The sequence below is a fragment of the Podarcis bocagei genome, assembly GCF_964188305.1.
Source record: "Podarcis bocagei genome assembly, chromosome: 12".
NCBI lineage: Eukaryota > Metazoa > Chordata > Lepidosauria > Squamata > Lacertidae > Podarcis > Podarcis bocagei.
The window spans coordinates 10,449,176-10,465,700 of record NC_138137.1 but is presented as its reverse complement, the minus strand read 5'-3'; the positions used below and the strand labels follow the sequence as shown (position 1 = coordinate 10,465,700).

Genomic DNA, 16,525 nt, shown 5'->3' with positions numbered 1-16,525 from the left:
GGTTTTTTGACACCATTGCTCTGCATGGTCTCTTACCGATGCACGTTATTTATGTATTTCCAGTCTCTAGGATGCCTCACTGATGATGAAAAGCAAATGACATAGGTACAGATTATCTTCACGTGGTTGTATCTCATACTGTTTAATTGTGATGAATGGTGACAGAAAGACAACTGCTTCCCAAACAACACGATGCTATAGCAAAAGAGGCTTTTAAATACAGTGGTATCTCTGGTTGTGCACGGGATCCATTCCAGAGCTCTGGTTGGATCCTGAGGTGTGTGTATCCGGAGGTGCCACTTCTGCGCATGTGCATAGAGCGCTTCCGCGCATGCGCGTGCGACGAAACCCAGAAAAATACTTCTGGGTTTGCTGGGCATGTATCCCGAAGGATATGTAACTGGAGGTGAATGTCAGTATTTTATTTTTTCCAATATTTTTTATTAAATTTTTCCAAATATCTTAAGCACAATACAGCTTAACAGTATCATTCTCCTTTAAATCTATATCTTATCCGAGTTAACTTCCTTCCACCCCTCTTCTGGCTTCTCTGCATTGCTCTTGCTTAAGCGTGATTACTATATATATATTCTATAAGTGTCAATAATTCCTTAACAAATTTTTGTTTTATACTTTAGACATACATTCCTTATTATAATACAGCGTTACATCTTGTGGTCTAACCAAACATTTACAATAAACGTTATGAGTTTTATTTCAGTCCTGTGAATGTCTTTATTTATGTGCCGTTTTCTCTAAGTATACCATAAATCTGGACCATTCTTTTTGGAATTTCTCATCGTCCTGCTGTTGGATTCTTCCAGTTAGCCTTGCTATTTCCGCATACTGCAATACTTTCTGTTGCCATTCTTCAATTGTTGGGATATCCTGTTGTTTCGGAGGTGAATGTAAGTAGAGGTACCACTGTATAGGGTTTATTTCTGCAGCACCATGTAAACATGAAAGTGTTAAAGCCAGGGGCAGGAGGACTCCCATGGTTACAAATGTTAGAGGGATCCATCAACGTCGGAGGGGAGGCAATAATATTTTATGGTGGGGGCGAAGGGAACTTGGCCCCTAGGAGTTGACTCCTATGGTTCTATGTATGAATATTGCTTGCTTGCTTGCTTATGAAGTTATGCTATGTCATTCTATAGTGTTTTCAAGGCAACTTAATAAAAAAAAGGCAAAAAACTTTTTGAAATATTTTTGAAATCAGACACACTTTTAAAAAGAATAATACAATAAAACCAACAAAGTAATAGTTTTAAAAAGTCTCACATATGCATAGTAAACAGCAATAGCATTAATACCTTAAAAAAAAAAAAAACCCACGCAGCAGATGACTTAAAGTTACACAGCTAAAGTTTATTACCCCCAAAGGGAAAGCCTTCTGGTTTTTTTTTAATTTTTAATTTTAGGTCTTAACTTTCTGGTGAAACATGGCAAGGAAGGGGGCAAAATAGCCATCTCTAGAGTGCTATCATTTGTACTCTTCCACATATTCGTGAAAACAATATACAAAAAAATGCATTATATTAGGGAAAATTAGTTGTTAAAACGTGCCTATGGCAAAATTACACATAAAAATGTATATATTAGCAGAGGCACTTGTTTTGTTTTTGTTTTTAAACCTGATGTGGAAATGTAGGAAACTGAACTTAAGTTGGAAAAAAATGAGGAATGGAAACCACAAATGGCTTGATGCAGTAATTTAAACTCCACATCTTAACAAATACATTTTTGTCCATGAGGAAGAGGAGGAAGAAAAATAATCTTATTTTTGCTTCTACAGTTTGGTACATGAGCCTGCTTTTTCAAAGAGCTTTTAATTACACGCTGGGTAAGGTACACCAAGACATTTGGCAGCGTTTCAGAAGCATTTCTACATATAGCCGAGAAATGTATACAAAAATAATTTCTGTTATTCCATGTAATTAAAAATAAAGGTTGTGAGACTGGTAGTTCCAAAAAAAGAAGTCTTTTGTGAGCCAATAGCAGTGATTTTGACAATTCTGCTTCCAACGAGCTCTTTCCCCTTGGACCTGATTGCTGAAAAACTCAAATCTACCATGGAACACTTAATTGCTGAAGATCCAAGTGGAGAGCAGAATGGGAAACAAATTCTATGAGGAACAATCGGAAAAGTTTGGTACGCATTTCAATGGCAGGTAAATATCAAAAATAATGCAGAAAACAATGCAACTATTCATGTAACACTTGTGGACTGGGAAAAAGAACGGAATGAGTACCACTTATATTCACTTGCATGATTTCTCAGGTGAACAGTCAAATTGCAGCAATTTCTGCTCCCATTTCTGATGGAATTCTCTAACATAGCTAGTCACAGTGCCCCCCAGTATGGGAATATGTGCTTCAATTTTAATTGTTGTGATTTTTTTTTACAATTACAATGTTTGTACAATTAAAAATAAAATTATATGCAATCTTTCTTCAAATCTGTGTTCTTTTTTTGCCCTTTTGCATTTGGTTTTCAATTGGCTACCAGGAATGGAAGACCCACTTAACACACATTGTGCAATACCTACAACTTGCCAAAGACATAAACAGTTGAAAAATGTTGCATCTGCCAATTTATCTGTTTGTGCTATCCAGAGGTGTGTGTGTTTTTAGCAGGTACTCGGGGGAACTAAATTCCTTTAAATTTTAAAAAATAAATAATTATTTGCCTGAGCCAAAAATCCACCTACAGTGGTACCTCGGGTTACAGATGCTTCAGGTTACAGACTCCGCTAACCCAGAAATACAGTCATACCTCAGGTTGAAGTAGCTTCAGGTTGAGCATTTTCGGGTTGTGCTCCGTGGCGACCAGGAAGTAACGGAGCTCGTTACTTCCGGGTTTCGCCTCTCCCACATGCACAGACACTCAAAATGACATCACGTGCATGCGCGGAAGCAGCAAATCATGACCCGCACACGCGCAGATGCGCAGACACGGGTTGCTTTAACTTCAGGATGCGAACGGGGCTCCGGAACGGATCCCGTTTGCATCCAGAGGTACCACTGTAGTACCTCGGGTTAAGAACTTTGCTTCAGGGTGAGAACAGAAATCATGTGCCAGTGGTGCAGTGGCAGTGGGAGGCCCCATTACCTAAAGTGGTACCTCAGGTTAAGAACAGTTTCAGGTTAAGAACAGACCTCCAGAACTAATTAAGTTCTTAACCCGAGGTACCACTGTATATCTGTCATCCATAAAGTTGAAGCCATTTCTAATCTAGATCGTTGCCTGGTTGAGTTTATTAATCACATCTTACATTTAGCCACTGCCGGGGGGGGGGGAGGATGTGGCTCTGCAACTGGGCCCGCAACCAACCAACCAACCAACAAACTTGGTGGTGAGTTCCCCCCCTCCCCCCCCCCGAAAAAAGGCACTGGTGCTATCCCAAACTGAAAGAAAATGCTCAGAGGGGACATAGACTTCCTGATTCTTCACTGGCAGAGGAGTAGACGTTATTTATTGGGATGAATCTTGTAGCTTCATTCCACTGGATGGGAGTTGTTTTCTAGAATTCATGTACATATGGCTGAAACATATTTATTTTATACAGAGCTCTGGCAGGTTCCCACAATTTTCTTTCTCCCTCTGGCTTTACTTCCTCACCTTTTGTTCCTCCTTCAAGTTCCCCCACCGGCTATTGCTGGTATAACTCCTTGTGCTGAAGCCATATTGTTACAAAATGGGGTTCTTTTCCTCCATTTGCTTCTCTTCTCTCATTTCCCCTCCCGTCTTTTGTTTTTGCTGGGACGGACGGTTGTACGAAACAAATCCAACTAAAGTACCAACTAAATGAAATCACCAACTTCTGCCTCAATGAATGTTTACAACCTTACTTGGTGCTACTTTTCAGATAGTAGCTGTAGCTACACATTACTTTTCAATTTGATTTTAGTATAAATTAACTTACCGTCATGGAAGTGGATTTAAAAAGCTAATAGCCCTAAAAGAATTAAGAATCCAAAGGAATGGTATCAGCGCCAAAGCACATTAACTGCCTTTTTTTCACTTCACGCTAGTGAACTATAGCCAAGATAATTGGCCTAATTGGAATAAATTGTTTCTTTAGCCAGGTATCCTCTTTCACTTTAGCCTGATTATTCCAAGGCTTCATCTTAGTCAGATAAAAAACAAATGAAACCACTCTCTCACTCAATCTGGGCTTTTAATATTTTAGTTTTATGGCTGACGTTGGGCCAAGTAAGTACTGCTACACCGGGGATGCAGAAATCCAGGCTTTCAGTTGCTTAAAAACTGGGCAGGTGCCGGAAAATATGGCCTGACCCTAGGAAAACCTCAAGCATATTCACTGCATTTGAACCAAAAATCCAAATGGCATCTCTCAATAACACATTCAGGTCACCAAACACAGGACTTCATTGAGCTGGTATATCCAGTGATTTTTTTTCTCTGGGGGTACGCATACTCCTAAACATTCTGTGAATCTAAATTTAGCTTCTTCTTTAGCATGGTGAATCATCAGTTCCAATGGCAGCCTCATTTCCTTCCCCAGTGTTTCCTGAGCCTCAGACGGAAGCGAGCATTTAATGTGTGAAGCAGTGTGGAATGTGGATGTGTGGTGTTTCACTGATGAAAGTCTGGCCTCATTGAGGGGCAGTATTTCAATACGAGTAGGAAGATGTTAGTGCACACAACCTCATGCCAATGTGGATGTTACTGTGAGCTGTCAGCTGTGTAATATGAGGTAATGCATATTCTTTGTACTTTTGTCCATTTGTTGTTGTTTAGTCCTTTAGTCGTGTCCGACTCTTCGTGACCCCATGGACCAGAGCACGCCAGGCACTTCTGTCTTCCACTGCCTCCCGCAGTTTGGTCAGGCTCATGTTTGTAGCTTCGAGAACACTGTCCAACCATCTTGTCCTCTGTTGTCCCCTTCTCCTTGTGCCCTCCATCTTTCCCAACATCAGGGTCTTTTCCAGGGAGTCTTCTCTACTCATGAGATGGCCAAAGTATTGGAGCCTCAGCTTCACGATCTGTCCTTCAGGGCTGATTTCCTTCAGAATGGATACGTTTGATCTTCTTGCCATCCATGGGACTCTCGAGAGTCTCCTCCAGCACCATAATTCAAAAGCATCAATTCTTCAGCGATCAGCCTTCTTGATGGTCCAGCTCTCACTTCCATACATCACTACAGGGAAAACCATGGCTGTCCATTTGTCTATTTACTGTATTTATTTTTCCCGATTTGAACTACAAAATGGTGATTTTCTTGAGTCAAAATGAGAGTACTCTTAAATGTTTTTTTAAGGAAAAAAAGCACTGGGTATCTCAAACCATAAGGTAATGATGTATATGATTGGTGGAAATTGAAATGCTTTGTTTGAAACTTATAAATACCCCTGCCCAGACCCTTGGGCGGGGTTGCAGTTTTGCAAAAGGATTCGACTGTAACCTATTGCTTTGCAGTAAACAACAACAGACTCCTAACTCTTCTTGTCTCTGAGTTTTATAGGGGTAAACTCAGAAGATAAGCCATTTTTGGCTTACAACAATAGCACAAAGTTAATTAAATTTGCCCTTCATCCGAGGATCCCAGGGCACTTTACAATATAAAAACCACAAAAATACATACCATATTAAGAACAAAACAATAACAGTAGCCCTCCCAATGGAAACACAGAGGGGCTAACAATCCAGTATTGCATGCATAGAAGCACACAACAGTAAAATATCACTAACACCACATCATAGCCAGATATGAAGTAGAATAAAGCATCAACAGTAAAAATAACAAAAAAAAACACACCATTGAATCGCCCACAAATACTGATTATATCCCAAAGGCTTGGGCAAATAGAAATAGGTTTTACCTGGTACCTAAATGTGGCCAATGTGAGGGACAGTCAAATGTTATTTTGGAGGCATTTCTAGAATTGGAAGCCACCACTGAGAATGCTCTGTCAACAAGCAGAGCATCTGTGGTGGACCTTGATAGTCAGGTAGGACAGTCTTGGAGAAGTTGATTTATCCAGTTTCTAGATCAGATATAGATTTATGCACTGCTTAATTTTAAAAAAATCTAAGCAGTTTGAATAAATTGGTATGAAACGTTCATTACAATAGCAATAAAGACGGTTTTTAAAAACAGTTTTGATTTGTTTTTCAAAATACAAATAAAACCAAAACATTTTTTTTTAAAGTGCACATAATCAATCGGCAGGGAGTTCCAGAGAATAGGCCCCAACTAATTAGGTAGGTTTCAATTAAAGTGCAACCTGAACAAATGCTTGTATGCATATTCCCACTGAAGATGCCTTAAATCCCTGTGTCGCTTATACAGTGGTATCTCGGGTTACAGATGCTTCAGGTTACAGACACTTCAGGTTACAGACTCTGCTAACCCAGAAATAGTACCTCAGGTTAAGAACTTTGCTTCAGGATGAGAACAGAAATTGTGTGGTGGTGGCGCGGCGGCAGCGGGAGGCCCCATTAGCTAAAGTGGTACCTCAGGTTAAGAACGGACCTCCAGAACGAATTAAGTTCTTAACCCAAGGTACCACTGTGCCTATTTATGCAGCCACAACTTGCTCTGGTTTCTTATTTCATCCTCGACTTCATTACATTCTTTGCAGCTTTGGTTCAATTAAGGTGTTTTCCCCCCCCCCCAGCTCAAACAAATTCACAGCCTCTTTGGCAGACATTACTTTGTTTTCAGCATTCTGTCCAAGCATTTGGCTTAATCTCCACAGAATTCATCCTCTGTTACTCTTGTGAAGAGGGCCCTCTCAGTCCTTCCTCTCCAGAGTCTCAGCATCAAGAACTGTCTTCTTCTCTTTGTCAGAAGTTGCAGTCAGGCAAGTTTTACTTATCCGCTCGTCTGTGGAATGTTTTGAGATTCTTTCAAGAGTTGGGATGCCAATAGGGGGAAAGGCAAGCTGGGGGAATGGAAGCTGACCCGTACCTCAGCAGGAGGACTGAAGAGAAGCCTGAAAGAGATCCCCTCTGGGAAAGATGGCTATGCTCCTCTCTTTTCTTATAAGCTCATTTGCAAGATCTTATTTTGCCTCCTCTAAAGTGGAGCCAGAGAAAGCATCCAACCCATAACTTGTCTTGGACGGGGTTAGGCAGCAGAAATACTGATGTGATAAACATTATAGTTAGAATGATGCAGAAATGTGTCTTCTAGAAACTAACAAGGTTTTACGTAGCTGACTGTTATTCTCACCGGTAATGTGTGTGCTTATGGAGTTTATGTTGCATACTGTAATTTAATTCACTGAAATTATAAAGGCTTGTACAGTGGTGCCTCGCAAGACGAAAAGAATCCGTTCTGTGATTCTCTTCGTCTAGCGGTTTTTTCGTCTTGCGAAGCAAGCCCATTGACGGATTAGCGCTATTAGCGCTATTAGCGGCTTTTAGCGGCTTTTGGCAGCTTATCTGCTGATCGGATCAGCTGATAAGCGGCTTAGCGGCTTAGAAAAAGGGGGGGAGGGAAAAAAACCAGCAGGAACTCGCAAGACATTTTCGTCTTGCGAAGCAAGCCCATAGGAGATTCGTTTTGCGAAGCACCTCCAAAACGGAAACTCTTTCGTCTAGCAAGTTTTCCGTCTTGCGACGCATTCGTCTTGCGGGGCACCACTGTATGCATTTAAATTTGATCGGTTAGTAACTGAATTCTAGAGAGTTCTCTAGCGGTTCTCGTGTGATTGGCTAACATTGGTCACCTGGGAGGTATCTCGTGAAGGAGAGACTCCATTTTATGGGAAGCAAGATGACTGTGTTTTAGAATCCACTGTGAACACTGCTAAGTTGAATAGAGTGTAGGGATGCTTCTTCTCTGCTTGAAAGAAAGCAAAGAAGGTAAAAGTGTAAATGTCTCGTGGCCTATTTGAGATACAGAAGGCTGAGTGCTGAGCTCTGGAAAGGGAGGAAAATACAGTTGTTTGGAAGTCAGAAGAAGAGACAGTAAGCCCATGCTTGGAGAAGCATGTGACTGTAAATATTATGTTTCAATTCATCCATAACTATAGGTAAAGGTAAAGGTACCCCTGCCCGTACGGGCCAGTCGTGTCCGACTCTAGGGTTGTGCGCTCATCTCACTTAAGAGGCCGGGAGCCAGCGCTGTCCGGAGACACTTCTGGGTCACGTGGCAAGCGTGACGAAGCTGCTCTGGCGAGCCAGCACCAGCGCAGCACACGGAAACACCGTTTACCTTCCCGCTAGAAAGCGGTACCTATTTATCCACTTGCACTTAGGGGTTCTTTCGAACTGCTAGGTGGGCAGGAGCTGGGACCGAAGACGGGAGCTCACCCCGCTGCGGGGATTTGAACCGCCGACCATACGATCAGCAAGTCCTAGGCACTGAGGTTTTACCCACAGCGCCACCCGCATCCTCCCTATAAGTTTCTGCAAATAAAGTTTTTGAAGGTTGAAGTCTGGGCATTGGTTCAATGTCCAAAGAAGGGTGTCAGTCATATACAGTGGTACCTTGGGTTATGAACTTAATTTGTTCTGGAGGCCCATTCTTAACCTGAAACTGTTCTTAACCTGAAGCACCACTTTAGCCAATGGGGCCTCCCGCTGCTGCCGTGCCACTGCCGTGCAATTTCTGTTCTCATCCTGGGGCAAAGTTCTCAACCCAAGGTACTACTTCTGGGTTAGCGGAGTTTGTAAGCCAAAGCGTTTGTAACCCGAGGTACCACTGTATATGATTTGAGCTTCTTAGCTGTGATTTCGCTACTCTTAATTCAACATTTTACTCAGAGGAACTGTGGCTGAGGGGGTGCTGTGACATGGGAAACATCCTCAGGACCAGATCGAGAGCCTAGTGGGCCACATTTGGCCCTCAAGTCTGAGATTCCTCACCCCCGTGCAGGTCCATTGGCTTCTGAATATGGAATGGAGTGTGCCATATTGTCCTTTGCCTTAGGGACCAAAATGTCTTTGATGTGGTCCTGTAGAGAGGCCCCCTGTGGCCTCAATTGTACAAAGATACTCCTATCACCCCACACTGTGCTATCAGCTGCTGGGAAGACAGACAATATCATCCGGTTACCCAGCAAACCCCAAGATTCTCTTGCTTTCCTTGTCATAGCCAGTGAATTTTGTATATATTCATAGCCCCCACAAAAGGCTCAAGGAAAGGGGGCATTTTAGCATCCTATGACTGAAGCTGTAAAGTGAGGGGGAAATTCATGGTTTGCTTGTTTTTTACTGCCTGCCTAGAACTGCAGAAACAGACAGAATGTCAAGGTTGTACTAGCAGGTCATTATATATGTTTGGTGGGCTGTAATAGCATGGTAGGTTAGGAATGCAGACTTTCATTTGTGAGCAAACCAGCCCTAAGGATGACCACCCAGATATGCTTCAAGTATGAAAGTCTAAATGTAATGCAGTGGTACCTCGGGTTAAGAACTTAATTCGTTTTGGAGGTCCGTTCTTAACCTGAAACCGTTCGTTACCTGAGGTACCACTTTAGCTAATGGGGCCTCCCGCTGCCGCCACACAATTTCTGTTCTCATCCTGAAGCAAAGTTCTTAACCCGAGGTACTATTTCTGGGTTAGCGAAGTCTGTAACCTGAGGTACCACTGTAAAAGCTTCCTGTGTTTGCCTAACCATGTCTATTCAGAGGTTAAGTCCTACTGGATTAAATGAGTCTTATTTCTAGGTAAGTAGGGGTAGAATTGCAGTCTTACATTCTCTTAAACATCTAAACACTGTATAAATATATACATCATCAAATGCTACAAATGGAATACAGCAGAATGATCTGAGTTTCAAAATGTCTGCTTGAAGCTCACAATGGGGCTTTGTTATCTGTCCCTGATTGGAAGAAGTTATTATTAATACTTTAATTCAAATGAGCTATGTCTAAAGAGAGCCTGGTTTTTATATCTTTGATTCATTAAAATGATAAGGCTCTGTGCCGAACAATTGTCTTGTAATTATTGCAGTTTTGAAGCACGGCTTTGGGTTGCTACTTGTAAAAGGGTATCAGCAAATCAGACTTGATGAGCTATTGTCTGAGGAAGGTGTTTTTTTGGGGTTTTTTGCTGATAATTTGACGTGTTTGTAGATTTTTGTGAAAGTAGCGTGCGGAGCAGACAAAGATATTAGACTTGTGACAGATGTGAATTAGAGCTCAGTTTATTGGATAGATTCAGCCATTGTTTTATGAAGATGTTTGTTTTGGAATTGTTTTCTTACAGCCATAATTTGCCTAAAGCACAACTGTTGTTTCTCATCGAGACATCAGCTACTTTCCTTCCATCTCACTTAGCTTTCTAGTCTTTTCTGTTTCTAAGGTACTGCTTATACATATATGTGCATGTGCTATGATGTGCATCCTATATAGAAGTCACGTGAGCACAAGCCCCTCCCTCATGTCACATGGTTACTGGGAATCACAAGTGGACAGAGAGCTCTTCTGCTCAGGTGCTTTGTGCAGGCTTCCTACAGGCATCCGCTTGTCCACTGCAGGACCCAGATGTTGGACAACATGGGCCTTTGGCTGAATTGAGCACGGTGCTTCCTATGTTTCCTGGGCCTAGTTGTTGTTGTTTAGTCGTTTAGTTGTGTCCGACTCTTCGTGACCCCCTGGACCAGAGCACGCCAGGCACTCCTGTCTTCCACTGCCTCCCACAGTTTGGTCAAACTCAAGTTCGTAGCTTTGAGAACACTATCCAACCATCTCGTCCTCTGTCATCCTTCTCCTTGTGCCCTCCATCTTTCCCAACATCAGGGTCTTTTCCAGGGAGTCTTCTCTTCTCATGAGGTGGCCAAAGTATTGGAGCCTCAGCTTCAGGATCTGTCCTTCCAGTGAGCACTCAGGGCTGATTTCCTTCAGAATGGAGAGGTTTGATCTTCTTGCAGTCCATGGGACTCTCAAGAGTTTCCTCCAGCACCATCATTCAAAAATAGAGATGCAAATCTCAGGGAGGCCCAGTGGGGCCTGGCCCCTCAAGACTGGGGGCTCAACCCTGTCCCCGCATACTTTGGGAGTCTGAGCTGTCCTCTGCCCCATAGAGTTGGCACATATGCCAGCAAGTGATGTTCAGAGGCATCCCGAGTACTTTTGAATACCTGGGGCAGGCATGAATAGCTTCAGTGCCACAGTGCCTAGGTTGCTTGCAAAAATGCACAGATTAAGCACAATTGCATTTTAAAAAATGCATATATTGGGAGAAACGTGCACTAAAGTGCTGGCAAATTTTCACGAAGTGTTTTTTAATTGCACATCGATGCGGAAATGTGATGAACGGAATTTCAGATTGGAAAAAAGAGAAGTGGAAACAAACTAAAATTGACAGAGTCGTTCATCCCTGAGTGAGTGGAGGGAGGGAGGGTCATAGCTCAGTGGTGGAGCATCTTCTTTCATCCAGGTGGAGCTGGGGGAAATTCCCTGTACGAAACCCCAAAGAATCAGTCAGTGTAAACAATAGTGTTTTAAGTGAACATTTGGTCTGGCTCAGTATATGGCAGCTTCCTATGTTCCTTTCTTCCTTAAATGCCTTAGAGTCATAGAATCTTAGAGTTGTAAGCGACCCCTATGCCATACAATGCAGGAATCTCAGCTAAAGCATCCATGACAGATGGCCACCCAACCTCTGCTTGGTTGGATGAGATGGCACCAGACAGATGGAGAAGAAGCTGCCACTGTGAGAAAGCAAAGGTGAAATTATTAATTTTTTAAAAAAAATCATTTTATTAAATTTTCCACTTTAACAAGCCAATCAAATCACATTAAATATTCCAAATTTTACATATACATATCAAATAATCTGAATATTCTGCCAAATTATAATTTTTTAATAGGACTTCCCATGTTTCAAGTTCAGAGGGTTCTAATCATCTCATACTTCTACTGCTTTTCATAGTCACTTCCGATAGTTCCTCTAATTCTTTCTGTTGTTAACCTTCCTTCTTTCACAGCCTCTGAGTTGTTCCCACAAGCGAGTTAAAACAAGCAATGATGTGTTTCTGTGTGGATTTTTATGTCACAAAGGTGAAATTGTTTAAATCACGAAGGGAAGAGGGGATTTTAAAGAAAGAAAGAAAGAAAGAAAGAAAGAAAGAAAGAAAGAAAGAAAGAGGGCAGGTTTAGTTTAGCAGAGTTAAACAATCGCCTTTTTATGCAGCCATCAGCTTGTTGCTGACTCGTCTGGGTTCTACTAATAAAGACGCCTTCCTGGTTAACAATCCCTTTGAATCCCTCTTAAAGAATACACACACAAATCTGATTCATGTTAATATAAAACTATTTTACTCTCAGATTGATTCAGGTTTACAGAACTGTACCTGAAGGCAGGCTTAGGTTACATAACAAGCAAATAAACCATACCAGAGGGAAGTTGGTCCTGAAGTGACTGCAACTGAGCAATTATCTTTCAAAACTACCAGCAACCGACAAACTGGCAGCTAGTCCTCTGTCAGAATGTTGCACTTGACTGCACCTTTACATCCCACAGAAGGAAGGAAGGAAGGAAGGAAGGAAGGAAGGAAGGAAGGGAAGAAAAGAAGAAGAAGAAGAGGAGGAGGAGGAGGAGGAGGAGGAAGGCAGGCATCTCTGGCTGCTACTGTCTCTTATGTCTTATCACTAATAAATAAAAAATATAAACCCTTACCCTCACTGCCTAAGGTGCCCCCAGATGCATTGGAATGTATCCCACCCCCTTTTTCTCTCTTCACCCATTCACCTCCCCAAAACATGACACATACGTTTGTCTGAGAACATTCAGTTCAGCCCTCATTTGTATTAATGGATTCTTTTCCCCATTTGCCATGTCTACAGTGCTCTTCAAGCCACGCACACATCTCCTGTCTTCCTGTCTTTGGTCACTCCTAAATCACAGCGTTTGAACTTTACTCCTAATCTGCATCCTCCAAATTAGAATAGTCTTCTCAAAGGACATGAAAAAGCATATCTGAGCTTTGCTTGTGCTATTTTGGGTGTGCACCTGCAGGTTGGAACACAAAAGACACCTCGACTGAAATCAAATGCATATTTTAAGCAATGTAGCCCGTGTGTTGGAATTGTAGATGTACAAAATCCCACCACTGCAGTCCCAGAAGATCCATAGGATTGTGATTCTAACTTTTCACCATCTGTACTAATGGTTCTACAAGAGCTTCTTGTAGAAAGACCACTGCTATTTGTAACATGTGCCATGAGAGTGCTCCACATTTATGCTATATTACCAGTAGCATTGCTACATGCAAAATGTAGTGGTATAAATAAAGCTGTAATCCTATTCAAACTTTGTTTGGAGAGAGTTCTATTGAACTCAGCGAGATTTGCTTCAAAGTAAACATTAGAATACAAAATTGGGAGGTGTGAGGAGGTAAAGGAAATAAGCAAAGGAAGAAAGTTATGTAAAGGTTTAATCTGTTCTTTTTTATTTAATTTTCTTTTTTCTTAATTGAATGTATTTTTATACCTTCTTTTTCTTTCTTTCTGTTATTGTTGTACTCTTTTTTATATTTTGAATTGTTCTTTTTTCTTTTTGAAATCTTAAATTTTGAATAAATATTATAAAAAAACAAAGTAAACATGAATAGCATCAAGTTGCACACCACTTTTGACGATGGTGTTGCTAAGAGTGCACCAATACTATAATGAACTAACGCATAATGACTATATCTCTAGACAATAATAGTGCTAATGATCACCAAGACCATGGCCCTAAACATATCTACCAGGAAATATCCCACTGGCTTCATTGGGATTTATGGATTTATGGATAACTAAACATGTTTCAGATTGTTTTACAGTGGTACCTCAGGTTAAGAACTTAATTCATTCTGGAGGCCCATTCTGAACCTGAAACTCTTCTTAACCGGAGGTACCACTTTAGCTAATGCGGCCTCCTGCTGCCGCTGCACTGCCGCCACACGGTTTCTGTTCTCATCCTGAAGCAAAGTTCTTAACCCGAGGTACTATTTCTGGGTTAGCGGAGTCTGTAACTTGAAGCGTCTGTAACCTAAAATGTCTGCAACCCAAGGTACCACTGTACTTGTCTCCTGCAGTAATAGCACAAGTATATTTTGATAGATATCTAGCAGAAAATGTCCCAATGAATTCATCAGGGTTTATATACAACTAAAAGTGTTTTGGATAGTTCTGCCCCTCTTCTGATTTGCCTTCCACAGTAATATAATAGTAATGTACGCTAATTTGGATAGATTTGAAGGAGAAATGAATGTTACAGATTTCTTCAAGGTAGTGATTTCAGATCCAAACCCTGCTTTCTTGGAAGTTTGAGTCCTAGCCTTTGATCTGATATCATTTCCATCAATTCTCTGCTTCAAAAAGTATGATGATTAAGGTGTGCATTTTAGGACACTGCAAGTCTACATGCATAAACACAATGCGTCAAACACTGCAGGCATAACCCAACTAAAGTTAAGTAATTTGAAGTCACACTGATGACTTGATTCCCTCTTGTTCTTAATTGTTTCATCGCTAACTACGGGCCATTGAAAGATGTAACTTTGGCTGGATCATGTCGTATATATTATTCCCCTCCTCCTGCAGCCCCCCTCCCACACAAAAAATAATTGCTGTAATTTCAGTGAGCACAGGATCCAATAATTTCTTACACAGAGGGGTTCCTTGGATTAAGACGAGTTTGTTGTGTGCATTTTTAATTAAGTACCTTGAAAGCAGCCAGTCAGGCTACAATTTTCATAACCTTCAAAGCTGCCCTTTTTGTTTTTGTTAGAAAGAAGGAAATGGAATCTGAAGTCTTATTGTAACTGTATGTCACTGCCCAGTCCCTCCCCCCCACCCTCTTCTGCATTGTTCATCCATTAACACATAGATAATGAGCTCATTGCATTGCTGCGGAATACACTTATCGCTAGGATTCATTATTCTGTCACCAACGATGCTATTTTTAGTCCAGACTCCAGCTGGCAGGAGGGGAAAAAGTGAATAAAAAGGAAATTGCCTCAGGTGCTATTAGTGCTACCTAGCTGCATACAGTGTCTAATGTTCAACATGAAGTGCAGCAGAGTGCATGACTCCAGAATTAATTTCTTTAGATCGAGAAACAATATTCCAGTTTGACTCGTTCTTGAAATAAATAAGTGCCACCTGGCTTATGGGAAGCAATTTCCTACTAATGCATGACAGGGTGGAGGCAGGTGGAAGCTGGTGATGGCTGAAATGCTGAGCCAATCTATTCTCATCCTCGGGTGGGATGTAACGTTAGGCGACTTGGGCTGAAGCCGACATCGCCCTCATTGCATTGGAAGGTGCTCCTCTCAACAATTTGTGTTGCTGAATGCCAGCTTCAACCTCCTCCCCCTTAGATGAGCTTTGTTCGTTGTTTGTCTTCCCTTGCTAATGACCACTCTGCCATTTCAGGAAGGGGCAAGCAGATTAACCGTATTCCTTGCGTGGACAGGCGGAGTCCCCCAAAACCCTGGGCGGCCCCCATGTGGAATAACAACTCAAGACAACGTGCTATGGGATTAAAATTGGCCACAACTTTATTGTGTTCCAGATGTGGGTAGTCTTAGTTTCTGTTTTGCCACTGTGCAGCTGCTTGGAGTCACAAGACTCTGTTTACATTCCAGACACATTCCAGGCTGTTGGAAGTCTCACGGGAGACGGATGTGATGTTTACTGGTTTCCTGTTCCTTTGTTCCTTTGTTTCCAGTTGCTCTCTGCTCTCACAGAGAAAGGATGTATTTTTCTGTCTGCGTAGTTAGTAATAAAGAATAGCGATGTAGCCATAAATCTCATCACTTCCGCGTGCTGTTTTGGATTCTCTGCTGAATGGGATGTGCCTGGAGCCTTATCAGAGGCTCAGGTCATCAATCATGTCGGAACCGATTCCGGAGGACTCGACTGGAGAAAGATGAGCTTTATCAGCTCGGTTGTAACAGAGATTCCAACTGGTAGACCTTGGCTCAGGCATTGGGTGTTTATCCCTCCCAGTCCCCTGCCGGGGATCTGGGGAACATCAGGGTTATCCAGTGTGTGTGATGGATGGACTGGCTCTGGATAACATATGTTCAAGCAGAGAGAGCCCACCCCCATTACGCCGCCGTCGCAGGGGAGAGCAATGACAACCTCCCAATTTAGGGAAGACAGACTAACGGATTCCACCCAAGGCCTAATACCGCCAAAGTTGTGACATTTTGCTATGGGAAAGGCAAACCTGCCAATGCAGAAGAATTCCTTTCCTGCCCTTCAACAGTGACCTTGACGTAGCAGCGCCCGCGTACCTGTGGAGAAAAGGTTAACCTGCAAAAGATGTCTTAACTGAGGGTGGGTAGGGTGGGGGAAGCTCTGGAGCCAACTGATGATTCCCAGGTAAGATCCTCCCCCTATTGTGCGGGGAGGGTGGTCCCTCCCCCTACCTGGCCTGATCACCTTGGCAATGCCTCCCCAGGTGGGATTGGGCAACTGGCTGAGGTAGGCAGAGACCTCCAGGTATCCCACCTGGGGAAGGCGAAGCCGCATAGGGTCCAGGGGGCTGCGTGCGACCATGCAAAGAGACCCCCCCATTTAATGTGGGGAGCGGTCATTCTTGTTTTT

At 42.3% G+C, this 16,525-nt stretch overlaps 1 long non-coding RNA gene across 1 annotated transcript in view; it reads left to right on the top strand.

Annotated features, from left to right (window-relative positions):
* LOC308570270 overlaps positions 1-16,525 on the top strand; it is a 70,755-nt gene that overhangs the window by 37,868 nt on the left and 16,362 nt on the right. The gene's annotated exons all lie outside the window — the stretch shown is intronic.